The 21,812-nt window shown below is 47.1% G+C and overlaps 1 protein-coding gene across 1 annotated transcript in view; it reads right to left on the bottom strand.

Moving 5' to 3' along the window:
* Nucleotides 1-21,181, bottom strand: part of MAP3K14 (mitogen-activated protein kinase kinase kinase 14) — a 48,095-nt gene extending 26,914 nt beyond the window's left edge. The window contains exon 1 of the mRNA XM_066363904.1: nucleotides 21,081-21,181. The gene's annotated coding sequence lies outside the window, so the exon portion shown is untranslated. The remainder of the gene's footprint in view (nucleotides 1-21,080) is intronic.
* Between the last annotated feature and the right edge of the window lie 631 nt (nucleotides 21,182-21,812).

Below are 21,812 nucleotides of genomic sequence, written 5' to 3'. Positions count from 1 at the left end.
GGCCGCATGCGGCCTGCGGGCCGTAGTTTGGGGACCCCTGGTCTACACCCTCAGCTTCCCTTCATGCGCCATGAACCTCTGCAGAATCCTAGGTCCCCGAGGAAAAGAATTTGCAAACCACTAGCCTAGGAAATCTATTAAAGTCCCTTCTAGTTCTCAAAATGTCACCAATCTGTCAGGATTATTTGAGGGCTGGATGACTCCAATTCAGAATGACTATTGTCAATATTTACTGAGCACCCACAACTATTAATTTCATTTTCAGATGTGAGGACCAAGGCTTAGAGAAGCTCAGTTGCCCACCAAAACAGTCACACAGTCACAAGCTGTAGAGGTGGGGCTGACCCACACTGCTGCCTCCCGAGCCTGCTAAAGCTTAAGCAGGCTGCCCCGTTTCTCCTCGTCGTCTTTGGGGTTGTTTTGAGGACTGAATGAGGTACAGTATAGAAACGCCAATTGGCCTGCCTTGCCAATAGAAGATGCTGATGAAAGTTCACTCCTTTAGGCATCACCAGGCCAATAAATGCCACCATTGAGACAATGTGACTTCTCTGTTTCAGCACCATATGGTCAAGGTGTGGAGCTTTACTTAAGCCATTTAACACACTGAGATAAAAATCTCCATCTTACAGGATCATCTTGCAAATGTCCACTAAGGAGCCAGGGAAGACCAGGGCAAATCCCTCTCATGACTATTTCATCTGGAAATAAAATGTGTCCTTCTCTGAATGCCCAGAGGAGACAAATAGCAGAAGCAGAATGACTCAACTTCCTTAATACGATATTAGTTGAAAACCAATCTTATCCTGATGCTTCCTCTTTTAAGCCCCAGCTTGCCTGGCCACCAGACCACACTGGGCCAGCCTCTGCGTATTAAGAGCAAGGGGCTATTCAGGAAGGGGAATCAAAGGCCAGCACCAGGCAGAATGAGCTGGCCTGGCAAAACAGTTACCTGGCTAGGCAGAAACAGGTCCCCACACACACTCAGCCTTGGCTCTCTTTCTGCCCTGTTTGCTCTCCCCGACCCCCGACCCCCGCTTCTGTTGCAGCCAGACTGTTCCCTTCGCTGGCCTGAACCGGGTAGCAGTACGTGAGCCTCAAGATCCCTTTTCTTTGCTCACCCTGTTGGTCCTGCAGAGTATGCCTTCTTTCTTTATTAATAACTGTCCAGATCTCACCTAGCCTATCTCCTCAATGAAGCCTTTTGTAATAGGCCTCTGTATTCATTTAACAAGTGTTCAATGAGTGGCTCCTGAGGGCCAGGGACTGTAATGACCGTGACCAGTCATCAGATGTCTTCTATGTGCTGGGCAGGTGATAGGTGCTTTATCTACACTACTGATGAACCTCACAGCAACCCTGCAAGGCTGGTAATATTATTCCCATTTTGCAGATGAAAAAACTGAGTTTCCAAGATATACGTTACCTGTAGAAACAAATGAGGCCAATTTACACAACTAGAGTATCTAACAAGGGCTTTGGGCTAAAGCTAGGACACGCCTGGCCCTTTACCCTGGGCCTCAAGGATCCTCAGTTCTTTTCTAGAATAAAAGCTCATTGGCAGAGGTATCTGGAACAACCAAGAACTGAACAGTATTACTACTCATGTAGATACTACTACCCATATTTTACCCACAGGATCTACCCACTGTTGGTAATAATTTCTTAGCCTGTGGAGGCATAAGAACTAAAACTGAGGGGTCTCATCAGTAAGGGCTGAATCACAAAGCACTGGTTAGATTTCTAGGTGACTTACACTAGTACATGTTCCCGGAATGTTATGATTTTTAACTTGATTAGCTTTAAGAGGTCATTTCATTTTCTTAAAACAATTAGAAAGAAACTCACAGCTTGACTTGTGGTGGCACAGTAGATAAAGCATCCACCAAAGAATGTTGAGAGTGCTGGTTTGAAACCTCGGGCTTGACCGGTCAAGGCACATACAAGAAGCAACTATCACGCATTGATGCTTCCAGTTCCTTGCTGCCCTCCTTCTCTCTTTCTCTCATCTTTCTAAAATCATTAAGTAAAACCTTTAAAACAAAAAGAAACTCACACACAATACATACATACAAATAAGAGTTCCAGGGAAGATGGCACTACCTTCATCGAAAGAACCACTGAAAATGTCAGCCCAATATATTCAATTAGCAAGAGAACTCGACTCAAAGGAACTGGGAGCTAAAGCCAGCCCTACATTCAATTAAAAAAAACAAAGCAAAACACTGAAGGATGTGGTTTGGCAAGCAGGAAAGTAAACCAGAGGAGAAATAGGATGCAGGAAACAATGGTAGGCATGGGAATGCGGGAACCAATATGATATTCCAGTCAATTTAATTAACAACTGAATGTTGAAAAATTAGTTTAAACCATTGTAAAACATTACGTTCTAGACAACATAAATAAGGATGAAGGATGAAGTGGGTTGTTCAACAGGTTAAGAATGGTAAGAGCCTTGCCTTCTGGTGGAATTTACATATCAAAATGTCTACACTTCATTAGAAAAATTAGTTACATATGTATGTTAAAATTTAAGAGTAAGTATAAGAATAGAAATACAGTTGAAAGAGATATCTAGGTCAATATAAAAACTTGTAATATTAATTAATATCAGACAAAATACTTAAGACAAAAAGATCACTTGTATGCATACCCAATAAACAGCCTCAAAATCCAGAGCTTGATGGCAGGTTGAGGATTTATAAATGAATATGGTTGTGGCTTCAGAGTGTCCTGTCACACTGCAGAGAACTGCAGGATCTATCACACAGCCCTCTTTGAGCATGCATTGGGCCTTGTGCTGAGTGCTGGTGGGACAATGAGGAAGACGGCGCAGTTGGTGTGAGGAGCTTACAGTCTACTGGTGGGAAACAGACAAGTAGTCAGAAAATTACAATACCATACAGAAATGCAATGACAGACACAGACACACAGCAGATGCAATGGGAACGCATGGAGGGACATCTAGCCTGGTAGGTGCCAGGGAAGGCCTCCTAGAGCAGGTAATGCCCATGCTGAGTCTCAATGGTGAGCAAAAATTTCCCAAGAAAAAGGAGAGGGTGGCCCTGGCCGGTTGGCTCAGCGGTAGAGCGTCGGCCTAGCGTGCGGAGGACCCGGGTTTGATTCCCGGCCAGGGCACATAGGAGAAGCACCCATTTGCTTCTCCACCCCTCCGCCGTGCTTTCCTCTCTCTCTCTTCCCCTCCCGCAGCCAAGGCTTCATTGGAGCAAAGATGGCCTGGGCGCTGGGGATGGCTCCTTGGCCTCTGCCTCAGGCACTAGAGTGGCTCTGGTCGCAACATGGCAAAGCCCAGGATGGGCAGAGCATTGCCCCCTGGTGGGCAGAGCATCGCCCCGGTGGGCGTGCCGGGTGGATCCCGGTCGGGCGCATGCAGGAGTCTGTCTGACTGTCTCTCCCTGTTTCCAGCTTCAGAAAAAAGAAAAAAAAAAAAAAAAAAAAGAAAAAGGAGAGGGTATTTCAATAGAGGGACAGCTGAAGTTAAGGCACAGAGTGCATTTATGTAGGAATCACAAACAGCTCGAAGTTGTGGGTAGGTAACCTAGGTCTGGAAGCTGCAGGAGATGAGGCTGCAGATGAAGTTCCTATACCAGATAATGGAAATGAGCTTGGTCCTGGTACACCGCCCGCTCCCCCAGAGGTTACACTCAGGACAGAGTTCCAGATGGAGGAGCCTCCTGGGTGGGGCCAACGGTGGGTGCTGGACATTGAATAAAGACCCTGCCATTGGGACCGAATCTCTCCTCACGTCCCAGGCCTGGGCTGACAATGTTGCAAGTTACAGGCAACCAGGAGGCTTAATTCTTCCCTTTAGGTGGTGAGACGGAGTGGGCACTGGGGCCTAGAAACAGACATCTGAGGAAGGAGGAAAGGAGTGCTCCCGTGACACTCAGCTGGAGGAATCTCAGAACCTGCCTCACTTGCCAGTGTCAGGCCTGCTTCCCAGGAGAGCAATTTCTGCATAAGCACTTCCCATTAAGGAGGCTATGAAATGTGAATGTACATTAATCATTAAAATCTTACAGATCAATTATAAAAAAGAAACCTGCCATGCCCACAAAAATGCAGTCTCACTGCCAGTTCCATAGGTCAAACTGCCCAATAAATAAAATGTATGGAATAAAATTTATGACTGTCCTTCAACTCCCACTGCATGCCTGTTGCCTAGCCCCACACATGCAGGGACACTGCTGTTGATAGGTCCCTTTAAATGTTTAAGGCAGTCACCTGACATCTTTTCTATTAGCATGTCTGGCTTCTCCCTGACCCCTTCCCATCCCACACTGTCGCTGAGTTAATCTTACAACGGTATGTCCTTATGACAACCTCAGGCTCAAAGGCAGCTACTGGCTCTGCACTGCTTATGGGCCCAGTCCCAACTCTGTGGTTCAGAATCTGTCTGACCACTGTTTCCTTAAACACAAGGTTTGGCTCTGGCCAGTCTGATCTCTCCACACCCTGCGAGCTAGAGGAGTGTGCATGTTCTTGTGTAGGTGGCCCTGCACATCCTGCTTGTCCTCCGCAGGCGAAGTTCAGGCCTTCCACCTGCAGGAAGTCCCTCTGAACAGATCCTCTGCAGGCCTCCTTTTGACTGCTAATAGCACTGGGTTTCCTCACTTTTCTCCCCTCCCCTTGGCCCTTAATCACGCCCTCACCCCCTTTAATCATCAACTGAAATAATGTAGATGGAAGACCTCTGGAAACGATAAAGCATTATGCCAAGAGAAGACAGCCATTTTTGTATGCACAACTCAGATCTGCAATCTAAGCATGGAGCAAATGGTGATATGGAAGAAGATGCACAGAGATGGTCAGTGTATTTTTTTTTTACAGAGACAGAGAGAGGGATAGACAGGGACAGACAGACAGGAACAGAGAGATGAGAAGCATCAATCATTAGTTTTTCGTTGCGCATTGCAACACCTTAGTTGTTCATTGATTGCTTTCTCATATGTGCCTTGACCACGGGCCTTCAGCAGACCGAGTAACCCCTTGCTCGAGCCAGTGACCTTGGGTCCAAGCTGGTGAGCTTTTGCTCAAACCAGATGAGCCCGCGCTCAAGTTGGCGACCTCAGGGTCTCGAATCTGGGTCCTCGGCATCGCAGTTCAACGCTCTATCCACTGCGCCACCGCCTGGTCAGGCAAGTGGTCAGTGTATTTTTACAATAGTAAACAACTGGAAAAAATGGCTATGGGGAAAGGACAATCATTAATTAAGTCCTGGTACATCCATTAAAATTGCTTATAAATAATTTTTAACTATACAGAAAAATGCTAATGGGATGTTAACAGAAAAAAGATACAGAATTATATCTCAACTATGATCCCACCTATCACATAGCTGTATCAACATTTATAAAAATGTAAATACCTAGCACAGACATGCAGCAATGTTTCTCTCTTGGAGGTGACCAAGCAGCTGCACAGTGAATAGAGTGTTGGCCTGGGATGCTGAGGATCCAGGTTCAAAACCCCAACATTGCCAGTTTGAGCGCAGGCTCACAAGCTTAATTGTGGGGTTGCCAGCTTGAGCAATGGGTCACTGGCTCGGCTGGAACTCCCCACCCCAGGTCAAGGCACATATGAGAAAGCAATCAATGAACAACTAAGGTGCCGCAACTCTGAGTTGATGCTTCTCATCTCTCTCCCTTCTTGTCTGTCCCTGCCTGTCCTCCTCTCTCTGTCTCTCTCTCTTGCTAAAAAAAAAAAAATTTATTCATTGATTTTAGAGAGAGGAAGGAGGAAAGAGAGGGAAACATCGATCTGTTCCTATATGTGCCCTGACTAGGGATCGAACCCACAACCTTTGTGCATTGGGATGATGTTCTAACCAACTGAATTATTTGGCCAGACTGTGTTTAATATTCTTTATATTCTTCTAAATTTTCCACATTTTTTTTAGTGAGCATGTATTACTTTTCTCAGTGTTCATTTTTTTACAGATGTTTCTAAGTGGTTAAAAAAATACGGAAAAGATATACAGTGACAAGTGTTACAGTAAGTCCTTTCCATCCTACCCCCATTCCTCTGAGGGGGTCCCTATTACCAGTTTCTTGTATATTCAGAAATTCTCTGTGGAGTGTTATTTTTATAGTGGAAAAAAAAAAAGAAACCAAGCTTTAACAAAAAAAGGGGTCTCTGGTATGGGATGAGAATTTAGGAGACACCTGGTTCACCTTCGTGGGTGGGGCTTAATAAGTACATGATGACTGTTTCCCCATGCCGCACACACACCACTCACACAGGAAGCCTCACCAGAATCTCGGGCTGGCCAATGAGCTCTGGCAGCAGGGCCACTGACACAGAAGGTTGGAGATGGGCAAGCTTAGCCCTCCTGGTTTTGGTTTTCATTTTACTCCCTTTCTTGTTCTCTCCTGGGAACTGCGAGTTTGATCAGGTATGACTCAAGAAGTAGTGTTGGGCAGATAAAAATGTATTATGCTCACTTTGTAAAAGATAACACTGCCCACGTGGAGGCCGTTGCCCAGGTGATATTAATGTGTGTTGGGGGCAGGCAGGATCGTTGTAGCCTGGGGCTTGGTTTTGGGATTAAGCCTTTCCCACCCTTTTTGATGTGGGGCAGTACAATCCAATCATGCCTCAGAGAAATGACTTGTATTAGAGACTTCCCTATTTTGTATATTGGATTAAGGGTTTGGATTTCTACACTATAAAGTAGGGGCAGAACGGGAGCTTGCCCTCTTGGTTCCTGAGATTATCATTAGAAGAGAGAGCAGAGCAGAGAGCAGAAGGAGGCCACGTGGAGGAGGCCAGGAGAAGCAGCCAAGATGGCGGAGTGTTGAGTGAGAGGCCACTTAGTGCAGAGTTTGTGTAGAGAGAAGGAAGGAGATGGGGAACAGAGGTGAATAAGTCTGGTGAGCTAGAAACCTTTGATTCTAGGAAACTCGGATAAGTCAGTAGCTTTGTGAGCACTGAATGTGAGTGGGTTTTGGAGCCCAGTGTGTGTTTTTACTTGCCCGCCGGGTGCAAGCTAGAATTAAAGATGACAGCCCATCAGTTTTTGGCTCCATTGTTTCTTTACCGACTGTCCGAATCCAATGCGAACCTGCATGGGCCAGGCGGCTGTGATGGTTGCCCTGGCCTTAGATACTGGCTTTACAAGTAGCAAGGTCCTCGCCTGACCAGGCAGTGGCGCAGTGGATAGAGCATTGACTGGGACACAGAGGACTCAGGTTTGAAACCCCAAGGTCACCGGCTTGAGCGCAGACTCATCTTGTTTGAGCAAGGCTCACCAGCTTGAGCCCAAGGTCGCTGGCTCGAGCAAGGGGTCACTCGGTCTGCTGTAACCCCACCCCCATCCCCACCAAGGCACATATGAGAAAGCAATCAATGAACAACGAAGAACTGATGCTTCTCATCTCCCTCCTTTCCTGTCTGTCTCTATCTGTTCCTCTCTCTGTCTCTGTCAAACACACACAAAACGAAGTAGCAAGGTCCTCAATTCTGATGGCCACGGCTTCCCTGCTTTTATTTATATTCATCCCATGACAAGTGTATACAGTGGCTAGGTGCAGGCCTGGGCTAGTGCTGGATATAAGAAATGCTCGTGGGCACAAGTGGCCCCATAAAGAGTGGGAAACAGCCTGACCATGGTGGAGCAGTAGATGGAGCATCAGCCTGCTTTGCTGAGGTCCCAGGTTCAAAACCCTGAGGTTGCCAGTTTGAGCACAAGGCTGTTGGCTTGAAGCCCAAGGTCGCTGGCTTGAGCCCAAGGTCACTGGCTTGAAGCCCAAGGTCAATGGCTTGAGTCCAAGGTCTATAGCTTGAGCAAGGGGTCACTAGCTTAACTGGAGCCCCCTGGTCAAGGCACGTATGAGAAAGTAATCAATGAACAACTAAAATGCTGTAACTACGAATAGATTCTTCTCAACTCTTTCGCTCTCACTAAAAAAAAAGAAGAAAAAAAAGAGCAGGAAACAGCAGAACTGGACCTGAAAGAAAACCACCAGCTCCACTCTCACTGTTTACATCAAAGGGTGGGATCTGAGGGCTGGTCTTATTCCGGAAAACCTTTGAAAGGGACACGTTTTTCTGGCTAGTCTCTCCTACCTTCCTTTTTTGTTTTTAAGAGAGACAGAGAGTCAGAGAGAAGGATAGACAGGGACAGACAGACAGAAACGGAGAGAGATGAGAAGCATCAATCATCAGTTTTTCGTTGTGACACCTTAGCTGTACATTGATTGCTTTTCCATATGTGCCTTGACCGTGGGGCTACAGCAGACCAAGTAACCCCTTGCTCAAGCCAGCGACCTTGGGTCTAAGCTGGTGAGCTTTGCTCAAACCAGATGAGCCCATGCTCAAGCTGGCAATCTCGGGATCTCGAACCTGGGTCCTCCGCATCCCAGTCTGATGCTCTATCCACTGCGCCACTGCCTGGTCAGGCTCTCCTACCTTCCTTATATAATATCTGACTCTGCTTTGAAACAAAATTTTTGTTTTCAAACATAAAGGTAATACTTGTTCACTGTAAAAATTTAAATAGCACAAAAGGGACAGAGGGGAAAACAACCACTCCTGCATTACTTCCTCCTCACCACAACATAAGACATACTTAAGTTTGGTATAGATCTTTTTACTTCCATTAATGTGCATATACATTAATATAATTTGGGACTATTTTAAAAATAAACATGAGAGTATACATATATAATATTCTATAGTTCTAAGTGGCAAACTCCTAGAATCGAAATTTCTGGGTGACCCTTTTCTCAGTGGACTCTTCTCTCCTGTTTCTATATGTCAGGGAAGCAGGCAGTACCCATCAGTCAAGGACAGGTTCACAAACATTATATTAGTTATTTGCTAGAAAGATATCCTTGCCCTCAAGGTGCTTCTAATCCAGTTGAAAAAAATGAGTGGATGGATACATAAATAATAAAGGAATCACAAGATGACTTTGGGATTAGAATGGCCCTAGAAGTCATTTATTCTACTAGGATCACTTAATAATTCCAAGGGATTGGCATCCAGCTACGTAACAGAATGGACTGGAGTCAAAAGATCTCGTTCAAATCTTAATCTCTCAACACTCTGGTGTGTGATCATGGGCAGGTCACTAATCTGAGACTCAACTGTCTCATCTGTTAAACAGGGATCCTGAAACCTACATAAAAGGATTTTATAGGACAGTTAAACGTAAGAAACAGTGTTTATATGCCCAATACAGTGCCTAGCACAGAGTGGGTGCTCTATTACCATCAGCAGAACCTCCACTGAGACGGAAGCTGTTAAAAGATGAGCAGTCCTTTCCACGATTGACGTGCTAGTCCTTTGAAAGTCCTTGCCTAAGCAAAGCTAAAACTCACCTCCCACAGCTTCCAGCCAGCAGCCCCAGTGTCAGTAGGAAGATGTGGGACAAACACTCTCAAAGGAGAAGGGAAGAAACCCGAGAGCAGAGAGACAGAAGTGGTCAGGAAGAAAAGGACAACCCATGGAGAATGTTCTTTGAAGAGCATCTGCACACGCCATGCAGCTTCTCTGCCTGCTGGCAGTGCCTCGGCTCTAAAGGACTGAGGAATGGCCAGCCCGTGCAAGATGAACCAGGACCCAGAATTCCCTGGCAGCCAGAACTGCAATTAGTTGTCTTGTGGACATCTTGGGTATTTTCAACCATCTGCTGCGATGTTTATATACAATTACATGCTGGTTGTCAATAATAATAAAAATAACAATGATAGTTATTATTGGTTACTGTGAATTAGGTCATACATGTATTACTTCTTGAATCCTCACAATAACTCTGTGGGCAAGGTATTAATATTATTTCCTTTACAAGGAAGAAATACCTGAGGCTCAGTAGGTCAAGTAATTTGTCCAAGGCCAAACTGCAAAGAGGTGCCGGAAGCAGGATTTGCAAACAGGACTCTTTTATGTCAAAGCACGTACTCTCACCCAGGACACTGTATCGACTTTCTTTTTTTTTTCGCCATTTTTCCGAAGCTGGAAACGTGGAGGCAGTCAGACAGACTCCCGCATGCGCCCGACCGGAATCCACCCGGCATGCATACCAGGGGGCGATGTTCTGCCCCTCTGGGGCATCGCTCTGTTGCATCCAGAGCCATTCTAGCGCCTGAGGCAGAGGCCACAGAGCCATCCTCAGCGCCCGGGCCATCTTTGCTCCAGTGGAGCCTTGGCTGCAGGAGGGGAAGAGAGAGACAGAGAGGAAGGAGAGCCTGACCAGGTGGTGGCACAGTGGATAGAGCATTGGACTGGGACGCAGAGGAAGGAGAGGGGGAGGGGTGGAGAAGCAGATGGGCGCTTCTCCTGTGTGCCCTGGCCGGGAATCGAACCCGGGACTCCTGCACGCCAGGCCGACGCTCTACCACTAAGCCAACCGGCCAGGGCTGTATCGACTTTCAAATCATCTAAGTTTTAAAATTGGGACCCAAATGCAGAAGCTGCCATAAGCCAAAGATTTATTAGTGAGAAAGCCAGGTACTGGCCTGGGAGAAAGCATCTCAGTTAGGAAGCATAAATGCAGCTAGCCTATGTGCTGGGAAAAGCAACTTTAAAATGGCAATGGGGAGCAGAGACTCCAAGCTGGACATGTGGTAGGCTCTGTCCCTTAGTCTGCTCGTCCACCACAGCTGGGCCCATCCCAGGGACCAATTCTATGACAAACTTCAAATTTGTCATTCATTTTATAAAGCTAGTTCCAGGCTTTTTGAGCCTATTTTACTTTTTTGTTTGTTTGTTTTCTGTTTTTTATTATAAGCATTGAGTATCAGTCACTATCTTCATAAATATGGTCAGTACTTTATCTCCAGGCCCCTGATTTGGACATCATATAAGCTTTAAAAGAAAGGTGTGACAGCCTGACCAGGCAGTGGTGCAGTGGATAAAGCATCAGCCAGGGACGCAGAGGACCCAGGCTCAAAACTCTAAGGTCCCAGGCTTGAGCATGGGCTCATCCGACTTGAGCGTGGGTCACTGGCTTGAACAAAGGGTCACTGGCTCTGCTGGAGCCCCCAGTCAAGGACATATGAGAAAGCAATCAATTAACAACTAAGGTGTCACAACGAAAAATTGATGCTTCTCATCTCCCTCCCTTCCTGTCTGCCTGTCCTAATCTGTCCCTCTCTCTGTCTCTCTCTCGCAAAAAAAAAAAAAAAGAAGAAAAAGGAAAGTGTGACAATGGCATTTTCAATTTAACTTTCAAATCCTTTGCACAAGGAGAGCCAATAGCATATAGAGATGCTCCCAGGGCATCACTGGTCCACAGTGACAATTATGGAACTGGCATGCAGAAGGGGGGGGGGGCGAGGGAGGACATAGCATTAAGGTAAAAACCTAACCACACACATACTTCATTTTTATACGATAAGCAACATGTACTTTTTAATGTATGTTATACAGTATAAAAAAATTTCAAGTGTCACTGAAATCTGTTGGTTGGGGTATTTTGTGTAACTGAATATTCTAGGCTGCAGTGTATATTGATCAATAATGACCAATTTCCAAAGATTAGTGTGCCATGAGCTGCCCTAAACATGACATGAAATCAGGCCAGACACAACCAGCTTTCTTTGATGAGTCAAAAGGCACTTCTGGATCTTGCCAGCCTGAGGTCATCATTACAGGCAATGTTTGCTTGTGAAAAACTGCTCTCCTTATGTAACCTTTCCGATTCTGAGCAAGGAGCAGTTCCCTGGGCTATGGCCGATCCACTGTAAGCCAACCACGCCCCTCCTGTCTTGTTTGTAACTCTGGTTTTCCCAGGTGGAACTGGCTCAAATCAGGGTATACCTGTATTCAGAGAAGATGGAGAAAGACAGGTCAGGCCCAGACTTTCTGTAAGGGAGGAGGGTTCAAGTTCATTGCAGTTACCGATGACTGGTTCTGAAATTGAGGAACTAGTTTGAGGAACTTTAGAACAAACAAGAAACCCAAACACATCAGCTTTCCACAGAAGACTACCAAAACATGGAGGCACATAGAAGGAAGCACGTGGTCCAGTTCTGCCCTTTGGCAGTGGAACCCTGACCGTGGCCCTGTCTAGATGCTGCCCTATACATCCTTTGACAGACTGGCCTGAGTGACCAGCTTGAGGACATGAGCGGCAGAGGTTCATCTGACACGTCCCTTTACAATAGAAGTCACATTCTTGTCCTCCCCAAGAAGGGAGAAAGGACCTGGGACCTGCAGTACGACAGAATGCTCACAGAGGATCTCAGACCAATTCCTTGGTAAAGGGGAGGGAACCGTGAACAAGCCTGGGTTTTCTCATTCCCTCTCATGCCAGCAGGGCCTACAAGAAGGAGTGCGGATTCTGGCCCTGTACTTTCACTCACCAGCAAATACTGAGCCCATAGATAGCAGGCTCCATGTGCTGATCAGAGCAGATGCGGGTGATAATCATGGCAGATAAGGTCCTGGCCCCCACGGGGCTTCCGCTATGTAATCCTGGAAAGGCCTTCCTGGAATGCTGAACCTAGTTACTAAGTACTGCCGTGGACCAGGCCTTGGACCATCTGCCTACTACCGGTCTCAGCGGCACCAACCACATGGACTTTGCCAGTCTGGTCACTGCCCTCCCTATTCCAGCCTGGAAGTCTAGGACAAGTTGGCCGTGTCTTTAATAGTTGGCTATTCATTTTCAGCTTCTGCTCTGAATTGTGTTTAAGCACATTTCTACTAACGGTGCCTACATCTCTGCAAATGACTCCTTTCCCTCAGAGTGCTAAAGTTTCCAGATTGTTCTTAAGCTCCTATTTCAAGCTAACAAGCAGTACAAGGTCCCAAGATGAGAGAAATATTGAGGATGTTCCTGCCCGGACACCTGTAGAATGGGGGCGGGGTGCTCCTCCCCTCTGCGGAGCTCTGCGTGTGACCGTTAGTGCTGGGCCAAGCTGGAGGAGGAGAGCCACTGGGCATGGTGTCTTCCTCGCTCCTCTCCAGCTCCCACAGGCATGGTTCATGATTCAGCACCTGTAACATGTCTGCTTCCATGTCCATTTCCCCCGCTATGGCGCGCAGCTCGAGGGCAGCCCCTCAGTTGTCCTCATTTTTATTCTAGCACTTAGCAGAGCCTGCCACATTTTCTGATACGCTTGACAAGTGTTCACCAGATGAAAGAATGACTGACCTGCTCCTGAGGAATGAATGCCGCAGGGCTCTGAGCCTGGCTGGCATGGGATGTGTGTTCAGACTGTCCAATCACCGGGAGAACTAGAGGGGATGAAGCCAGCTCCCTGCACAAGGTGTCACGATGTCATGAACTGTGACTGCATCCCAGCAAGAAGGTATCATGCAAGCTGGCTCCTGAGCCATCCTTGTCATTCCCTTTCCCAAAGACTGACCTGGAGACCCAATTATTTTCACTTCCTTGAGGAATGACCCTTCTGAACCAAACGATATCCCTCTGGGCTCAGATGTGAACATACATGCTAGATGGGAGGTGGTACACAAATCTCTGCCTTTGACAGTTATCTCTGTAACGCTATTTCTGCCTCTCAAAGTTCAGCATTTGCCAGCTGGAACTGTTGAGCATGGTCTCAGGGAGACTAGTTCTTCCAACTATCTTCCTGGGCCAAAGGATTCTCTTTCTAATCTTAATCAGCAATGGCGTCCTCATTGGAGGCCCCCTTTCTTCCCAAGGCTCCCAGCTCTCCCCAGTATTGGCTAGTAGACTGATTCTAGCCCAGTGAAAGAAAATGCCAATGTCAGTAGGTGGGTGGGTTGTGCCCCCTTTGCACTTGTAGGGGCCACCACTCAGATATGACATCATGCTTTGCCCACAGGAAGAGCCTCTTCACTGAGAAGAGTCAGATGGATCCTGACTACTTTGGCTCTTCTGGCCACCTGCATGCCACTGGCAACATGTCTCTTCATCACAGGACAAAGATACAGAAGAGCTTCTTGGTGCCCAGTGGGCTTGTACCCTTGCAATCAATCATTCACAGTACCTGAACGCCCACTTTAGGTAAGATACTGCTTGGCGAAGTAGCAAAGTGCCCTACAGGTATAGGCAACCTTTGTGACTTCCGGGTAACCCTGCCCAGAATTGTATTTCTTATCAACCTTGACCTTCTTTTGGCTACGTGAACCTCATGGTGTAAGAGAGTGTCAAATAAATAGCTTTCTGTTTACTTTTTCTTAGACCCAGAGCAGCTGCTGTTCTGGCTCCACCCTTCCCAGGTCTGCCAGAACTTGCAGAAAGGCTCAGGGTGATGAGGTCGGAGTGGGGGAACAAAGGAGGAACAAAATGCACCTCCAGCTTTAGGAGGAGTTCCTTTGTTCAGTAGCAGCACAGCACGCTGAAGAGAGCCTGGACTTTAGTCGGTCTCAGTCATTAACTAGCTGTGTGGCTTTGGACAATTCACTTGGCTTCTTTGGGTCATCATTTTCTCTTTTGTTAAAAAAAAAAGGAGCATGTAACTGGTAATTATCATTTCCAGACTGTAATTCCAGTAGCACTTTTTTTTTTCTTTTTTGACAGAGAGAGAGTCAGAGAGAAGGACAGACAGCCAGGAAGGGAGAGATATGAGAAGCATCAAATCTTCATTGCAGCACCTCGGTTGTTCATTGATTGCTTTCTCATTTGTGCCTTGGCTGGGGGGCTACAGCAGAACGAGTGACCCCTTGCTCAAGCCAGCGACCTTGGGCTTCACTTGGGCTTCAAGCGAGTGACCTTTGGGCTCAAGCTAGTGACCATGGGGTGACGTCTATGATCCCACGCTCAAGCCAGAGACACCACACTCAAGCTGGTGAGCCCGTTCTAGTAGCACTTTCTTGACAGAGTAATTAAGGCTGAAAGTCACTTAGCCGTGCCCACCCCAAGTAACTGCTGGTAGTCCATCCTGATTGATGGGGTGTGCACCTGGGCCTGGGAAAAGCTTGTGATCACTTGCATGGTAATACTAATTCTTTCCCTGTGGTTTCAGTAAAATCAAGCTCACCTTGGGGTAACCCTGGATACTGATTATAGATGTACCTGACCATCTGCAGCCAAGCTCAACAACAACTGCACTGATCTAGAACAGAGTCTGAATGAACTCCTTGCCTTGATGGACACCTTGTCATGTCTTTAGTGGTAAAAGGGTCAGTAGAAGCCATAGCAACCAGACACTGTGTGGAAGGGATGGCTCAGGAGTTCCTCTGCTGCTTCTTCCTGAGTCCAAAGACTGGCTTGAGAAGTGCAGACAACCGAGGTGGTGGGAAGCTTGGAATTCCAAAGTTTCTGGAAATGCAGGTTTAATCTAGCCTTTCCCATTATTGGAGCTCACTGGAGCCTCCAACTCAGATGGTGAAAAGCAAGGCAGGTAGAAAAGGGATCCCCAAAAGATCATTCACACCAAAGTCCGGTTTGTATCTCTCTGTTCTTTGCCAAGGGGTTTCCCAGCTCCACGGAGCCAAAGCTCCCCTCCTGCTTCTTTGCTGTCACTGGAAGCAGGCCATTTTCCACCCTCAAGGTGGCTGGACTCAGGAGTGCAGTGACACTGCTTCTCTGGGCTCTGTGCCTTATCCACATGACCCCATGCCAGGGGATCCATCTGTCAGTCGGTCAGCCCCCAGAGCCTCTACCTCGCTGCCTCCAAAGCCCTTGGGCTGAAATGAACATGATCATTGGCAGAGGGCTTCTCCACAAGGTCTGCTGAAGACTTCCTCTGCAACTGTCAGGTGAATAAATCGCCTGTCACCTACACCCATGCACGGGTGACTCACCTTCCAGAGAAAGTACTCTGCTCACCTAAGCAAAGCTGCCTGGAAACTGACGAAGGGACCTATCAAATGCAGTCTGTAGGGCCAACCAGCTCCTGAGCCGGGTCCAGACACCCGACCTCACCTCCAGCCCGAAATCAAGTGTGGAGCTGCCACTTCAGGCCCGCTGGTTTCATTTTCATCTGAACATGATGCTTGACATCCGGTGATGTATTTTTTCTAAAAACTAGGTTCACTTTAGAAATGACTCCTTGGCCATCGAGACAGCTTCCCCCGGAGAAAACAAAATGATATTTAAAGGGAACGTCAGCCTGCTGGGAGCCTGTATTTTTGTTTTGTATTAAAAAGGGGACAAGAAGAATTTAGAATGTAATGTGAAACTGTTTTACCCATCGGGTGATTTAAAAGGAACTCTGCGAGTCTCCGACTACAGAGCCAGAGCCCGCAGAGACAGGACAGCGACAAGCTGACAAAGACATAGTTATGAGGAAAGGATGGTGAGCCGGGGGTGCCACATGGCGGCGGGACTTCTACCCCCCAGAGCCAAAATTTTCCTCCTAGTCCCCTGAACAAAGGAACAAGTCCTTGTTGACTTATCTTCTACACAGTATTTTCCTTTTTCACCTCTAGAGTGAAGGTAGGGACCCACTTCACCACATGGAAGACACGAGAAAGCCCTAGAAAGGCCCATTTCTGTCTTTGGCTCAGAGTCCTGGGAGGGCGGAGGGTTCCCATGGTTTAGAATCACCAACTCTGATCAGGCAGAGCCTGGGCCTTTTTGGGCTCATTTGGAGGGTAGTGAGGGCAGCAGTTAGCGTAAGAAAGGAAGAAGTTGACAGCTAAGACCTCTTGACAGAAGAAATGTCCCCCAGGAGGTCCTACTGAGAAAATGACTGTCCTGTCAGGCAGTCTGACCCGTCCTGACATCCTCTTACGGAAAATGGTCTAGTCAATGTGGTAACTGGCAATTACTACTACTGCTCTTACAACCACAACTATCACCACCGTTCACAGCCAAACAACAACACATTTACAGCCATCAGGATCCGTGGCTTATTATATGCCTAGCACTGAGCTCAACACTTAACAAATATACACTCATTTTCTACTCCAAACAACCTCATGAAGTATTTCTGATTCCATTTACAGATGAAGCACTGAATGCTCAGAGAAGTGAAGAGATTTGTGTGGCCTGACGGCTGGTGGTGCAGTGAATACAGCATTGACCTGGGATGCTGAGGTTCAAAATCCTGAGGTTGCCAGCTTTAGCGCAGGGTCGCCAGCTTGAGTGTGGGATGACTGACATGATTCCATGGTCGCTGGCTTGAGCCGAAAGGTTGCTGGCTTGAAGCCCAAGGTCGCTGGCTAGCGCAAGGGGGCACTGGTTCAGCTTGAACCACCACCCCTCCCCTACTGTCAAGGCACCTATGAGAAACAATTAATAAACAACTAAAAAAGTGACACAACTACCAGTTGATGCTTCTCATCTCTCTCCCTCCCTCTAAAAAAAAAAGAAAAAAGAAAAAAAAAGGGAGATTAGCCTGAGGTCATACAGGTAGTAGCAGACATGGACCTGACTCCTATATTTGACATGGAGACACCATGAACTTGTTCTATTGCTCTGGATAAATCACTTCACCTTACTGCCTTAATTTCTGCATCTGTAAAATGGGTATGAGTCCAGAGGATGTGCTATTCATCTTTCAGCCTTTTAATGATAATTAGTATAATTAATATCAATTAATAATTGTTTATGATACATATTAATATTAATTAACATAAACATTAGTTAACATAAACAGATAGATAAAGAAGCTACCCTGGTTTAGTTACATTCAAAATTGACATGTTTTGGGGGAAAAAACCAGTTTATCCTTTCATGAGTAAGTTAGTAGAAAAAGCTGCAAACTAAAAGTCAAGAAACGTGGGTTTAGATTTCCTAAGCAATCTCGTCCACTTCATTTCTCCTCAAGAGGCTTCACTTTCCTGACCTTTGTCCCTGTCTTTCTTAACTATGAGTATTGTGAGAAAATACAAAAAAATAGCTACAAAGTACTGTACCACTGTTCCTGATACCATATAATTATAAGGGATTTCTATCAGGAGGATATAATATTAGAACAGGGGTAGTCAACCTTTTCATACCTACCACCCACTTTTGTATCTCTGTTAGTAGTAAAATTTTCTAACCGCCCACCGGTTCCACAGTAATGGTGATTTATAAAGTAGGGAAGTAACTTTACTTTATAAAATTTATAAAGCAGAGTTACAGCAAGTTAAAGTATATAATAATAATTACTTACCAAGTACTTTATGTCGGATTTTTGCTGTTTGGTAGAATAAATCTTTATAAAACAACTTACTATAGTTAAATCTATCTTTTTATTTATACTTTGGTTGCTCTGCTACCGCCCACCATGAAAGTTGGAACGCCCACTAGTGGGTGGTAGGGACCAGGTTGACTACCACTGTATTAGAGGATATAAAATAGCAAGAAGGGAAGAGAATCATTTAAACTAGAATAGAAATAAGGATGCACAGACTACTGAGGAAAGAGACTTTTCTCTATATTGTCACTTAGGTAGTAAGACAAGCCCACAACTAAGGATCCTATCCAACACACTTCAATGTCTTGCTCAGCTCAACTGAAATGCGCTCCTATACAATTTGCCCTATGTTTAGCCTTCCATTTCTAATCTACTGCTTTCAACATTTCAGTCAGCATCACCAAGTGCAAGCAAAGCCTTCACACGTGCACCACGCTGTGTTCACCCTCTCCCATGAAGGTGTGCATCCCTACCCCTTTCCTTTCCTGGGGATCTTGGCATGCAGAGCCAGAGGGGCTGGCTGATGCTTCGAGTTCCCCAAATCCATTGACATGAAGTTGTCCCCCTCCCCGCCAATTTCATGGCAGTGCCATCAAAAGTGCCCATAATGCTCAGATGTTTCCAGTTTAACTGAAATACTAAAATGGGGCAAACAGGAAGCATCAGACACAACTGCGGTAGTGACTTATTAATCATGAAAGCAGAATTTTAGTTGCATTTTAACCCTTTGCCAGGAAAAAAAAAACAGCTTTGAGACCATGGAAGTCATTGGTATAAATATGCTGCCTATATATGTGTATTGAGCTGACTTTTACTTTTAATTTAGAACTGAATTTGGTTTTCAGATTCTTAGCTATCCATCCAGAAAGAACACCCATCAAGTCAACCAATATGAATCTGTCAGCTCTTCATCTCAGGCAGGCCTGTCAGGAAAGCTCATGTGCTGATCATTGAGACAGGAAAAAAATAGGAAATTCAGAGTGACTTCACAGGCCAAAGTGATAAGACACTTTTAAGAGGGTGCCAACAATGAAGAAAACAACCAGGAGGAAGCTTTATCTCATTCACATCTCTACAGATCTCTCACCAGACCCTGGCCAAGACAACTGTTATCACGCACCGAAAAAAATCACAACAGTTGCCTGGAGTTGGACAACCAATCAGGGTAAGTCCGCTTCTCAACCTTAAATGATATACAAACACTCCAAGCATATCACAAAGAAGTCAGTGTTCAACAGGAGAACCAAAATGAGGAAGCAAACCTCCATCTGTTGAGGCGAAACAGCTAACCAGACATTTTTGTTTAATAGATGAAGGCTCAGTTGGCAAAGCCTCTTCTCTGTGGTGCTGCTCCCACAAACTCTAACAGACAATACCAGGGGCAAAAACCCCCCTTCAAAACTGCTCTTTTTATTCTGAAAAAAGAAGATGACCTAAAGTTTGGCAACTTATCGCTGTGGGGTTTCACAAAAAAGTGTGAGAACATATACCTGGATACATATTTCTAAAATTAACGTCAGAGACTATTACTTTTGAGTCGTTCTGAGTTCACCACACCCTTCAAAATAAATGAGGATGTCCTAAAGGTGTTTGAGAAACTCAGAGGTCTGGCATCGCTGCAACAAAGGAACTGACATGGACATCACTTAAAAACACCAAGAGTAAATCCAAACACATCGTAAGCAAGACAAGCACCTGTCCACCTGTCTTCTCACGTTAGGAACAGAATACCACACCAAACACTTCTTCCTCCTTTCTGCGTCTAAGTCCCAGAGTGTGGTCCTGGTTCAGGGTAAAGAGCCTGGGGTAGATTCCAGTGGCCCAGGCTTGAGTCCGCACCCTAAAGTCCTAGCTACTAGACTTTAGGCAAGATATATACCTCCCACCCACCCACCCATGTGCCTTACCTATAAAACAAGACAAAACTATCTACCTTATCACGCATGTCTGAAGGAAAAAGGAGGTTACAGGTATGGAGATACCAAGTAAAAAACATATCACTAATGTTAAGATACTATCTCCTTTAATCTTTCAGAACGACCATGTTTCTAGTCAAGGGGTTTTCAACATTTTTCCTGGAATAAACTTCAGACTGCTGCTATCTTGCATTAGGCTCCACCTCTCATCATTTCATTTCACTTACTTTTTGAAGTTTTTAATCAAGTCTCCGGTGTTCACTGTCTCCATTTAACAAAAACTGACTTGTTACCTTTATTTCACTCATCCTCTCCCCCACCATTTCCCAGTCCATCTTGCAGGACTGAGAGCAATATTTTAACTTTAATAAGAAAGGACACACTTTTTCTGAAGTTACCCAGCACCAAGAAGGCTCCTGGGCAGGAGGGACTCTGCACTGTTCAAGTGGCCTCTTTCTGCCTAGAGCTCGGTGGCTGCAGGTTGCCAGGGGCCACAATGAACGTCCAAGATGGAAATATTATATTTGAGCCGACAGATAAGGTTCCGAGTGGAGGGGCCAGAAGAAGTACAGAGGAATCAGGGGAAGCAGGAGGATGCTGCGAGTGGTCAGCATGCTCCGGTGAACGCCAAGGGCAGGCTCTAGTTCTTCTCCCCGCCTCGGGGTGTGTGACCCGAGAACTTCCCAGGGCAGATGGGAGGGCGCACGGACAGGGCGCACTTATGCATTAGACACCTTCCGCCCGGTGCCGAAGTGAGCCCCCATCCTAAGGAGCACCCAGGGAACCGGGCAGTAGGGGCAGGCCTGGCGGTGGGAGCAGCTGAAGCCAGGGAATCGGGTTTTAGGGAAGGGGAAGCGGGGCGCCCCCGCGCGTGCTTCGGGTAAGCGTGTCGCCTGCGGGGGTGCGGGGCGAGCACGGCGTGCGACCGTGGCGCTGGCAGCGTGCGCGAGGGCGAGCCGGCGGTGAGTCCCTACGGCCGAGGGCTCGCGCGCGAGTGGACTCTTCCGACCGGCCGCTCCGCCGACCGCCACGATTCTGGGGCTGCGGGCCAGGCCGCATATCAGTCTCGACCTGACGGACGACCCATCCCTTGGGCTCCCCACCTCTGGTGCTCCCCGAGCCCCGGGGTCCCACCTACCGGCCGAGCGCCGATCTCCCCAAGCAGCGACTGTCGCGCTCCCTCGCCCACGATCTCCCGCCGCCGGTCTCCGACCGCTGCACTCTGGCCCACGATTGCCCCGCCCCAGCCCCGGGCCCCACCCCCTTATCGCCTTCCGGGCCGCCCCCGGGGCCACGCCTCCCCCGGCGGCGGCAAATTTGCCGCAGTTCATGCCTCCTAGATTTGGCCGCACCTCGACACTTGGCCCTGCCCACCCCTCCAAGTCAACCAATGAGCTGGCGCGTCTCGGCTAGCCCGTCGTACTGCTCCTAGTAACGATTGGTTAGCGAGGCCTTGTTTCCAGAAATGGGCACTATTTCCGGACAATGTTTATAGTGAAGACGCTGCTGGGCGGACAGATTGACAGAGGCGGAGGCGGCCGGGGTTTGGTCTAACCACACATGCGCGCTCGGCTATTGGCAATTTTTTACTAGTTGCCTCCTGGAGGTTACGGGAAGTAAGAGTGAATGCGCGCATGCGTGGGCACTCCCGGCCTCAGATTTCGGTTACCTTGGAAACGGCGAGGCGCTCACCCTACTTGGCCAAGTTCTGCTTCCTCTTAGCTGGAGGCCTTGACAGCTAAGGCGTGTCGGGGCCGGGGTCGCGGGAGAGGGGAGTATTGGGGGGCGGGGCAGTGTGTGTGCATTAGAAACATTTTTATTGAGCACTTACTCTGTGCTCAGCGCTGTCGAGTCCCTGAGCACTAGTAAG

Source organism: Saccopteryx leptura, chromosome 2, assembly GCF_036850995.1.
Source record: "Saccopteryx leptura isolate mSacLep1 chromosome 2, mSacLep1_pri_phased_curated, whole genome shotgun sequence".
Lineage (NCBI taxonomy): Eukaryota > Metazoa > Chordata > Mammalia > Chiroptera > Emballonuridae > Saccopteryx > Saccopteryx leptura.
This window is presented reverse-complemented; position numbering and strand designations above follow the sequence as displayed.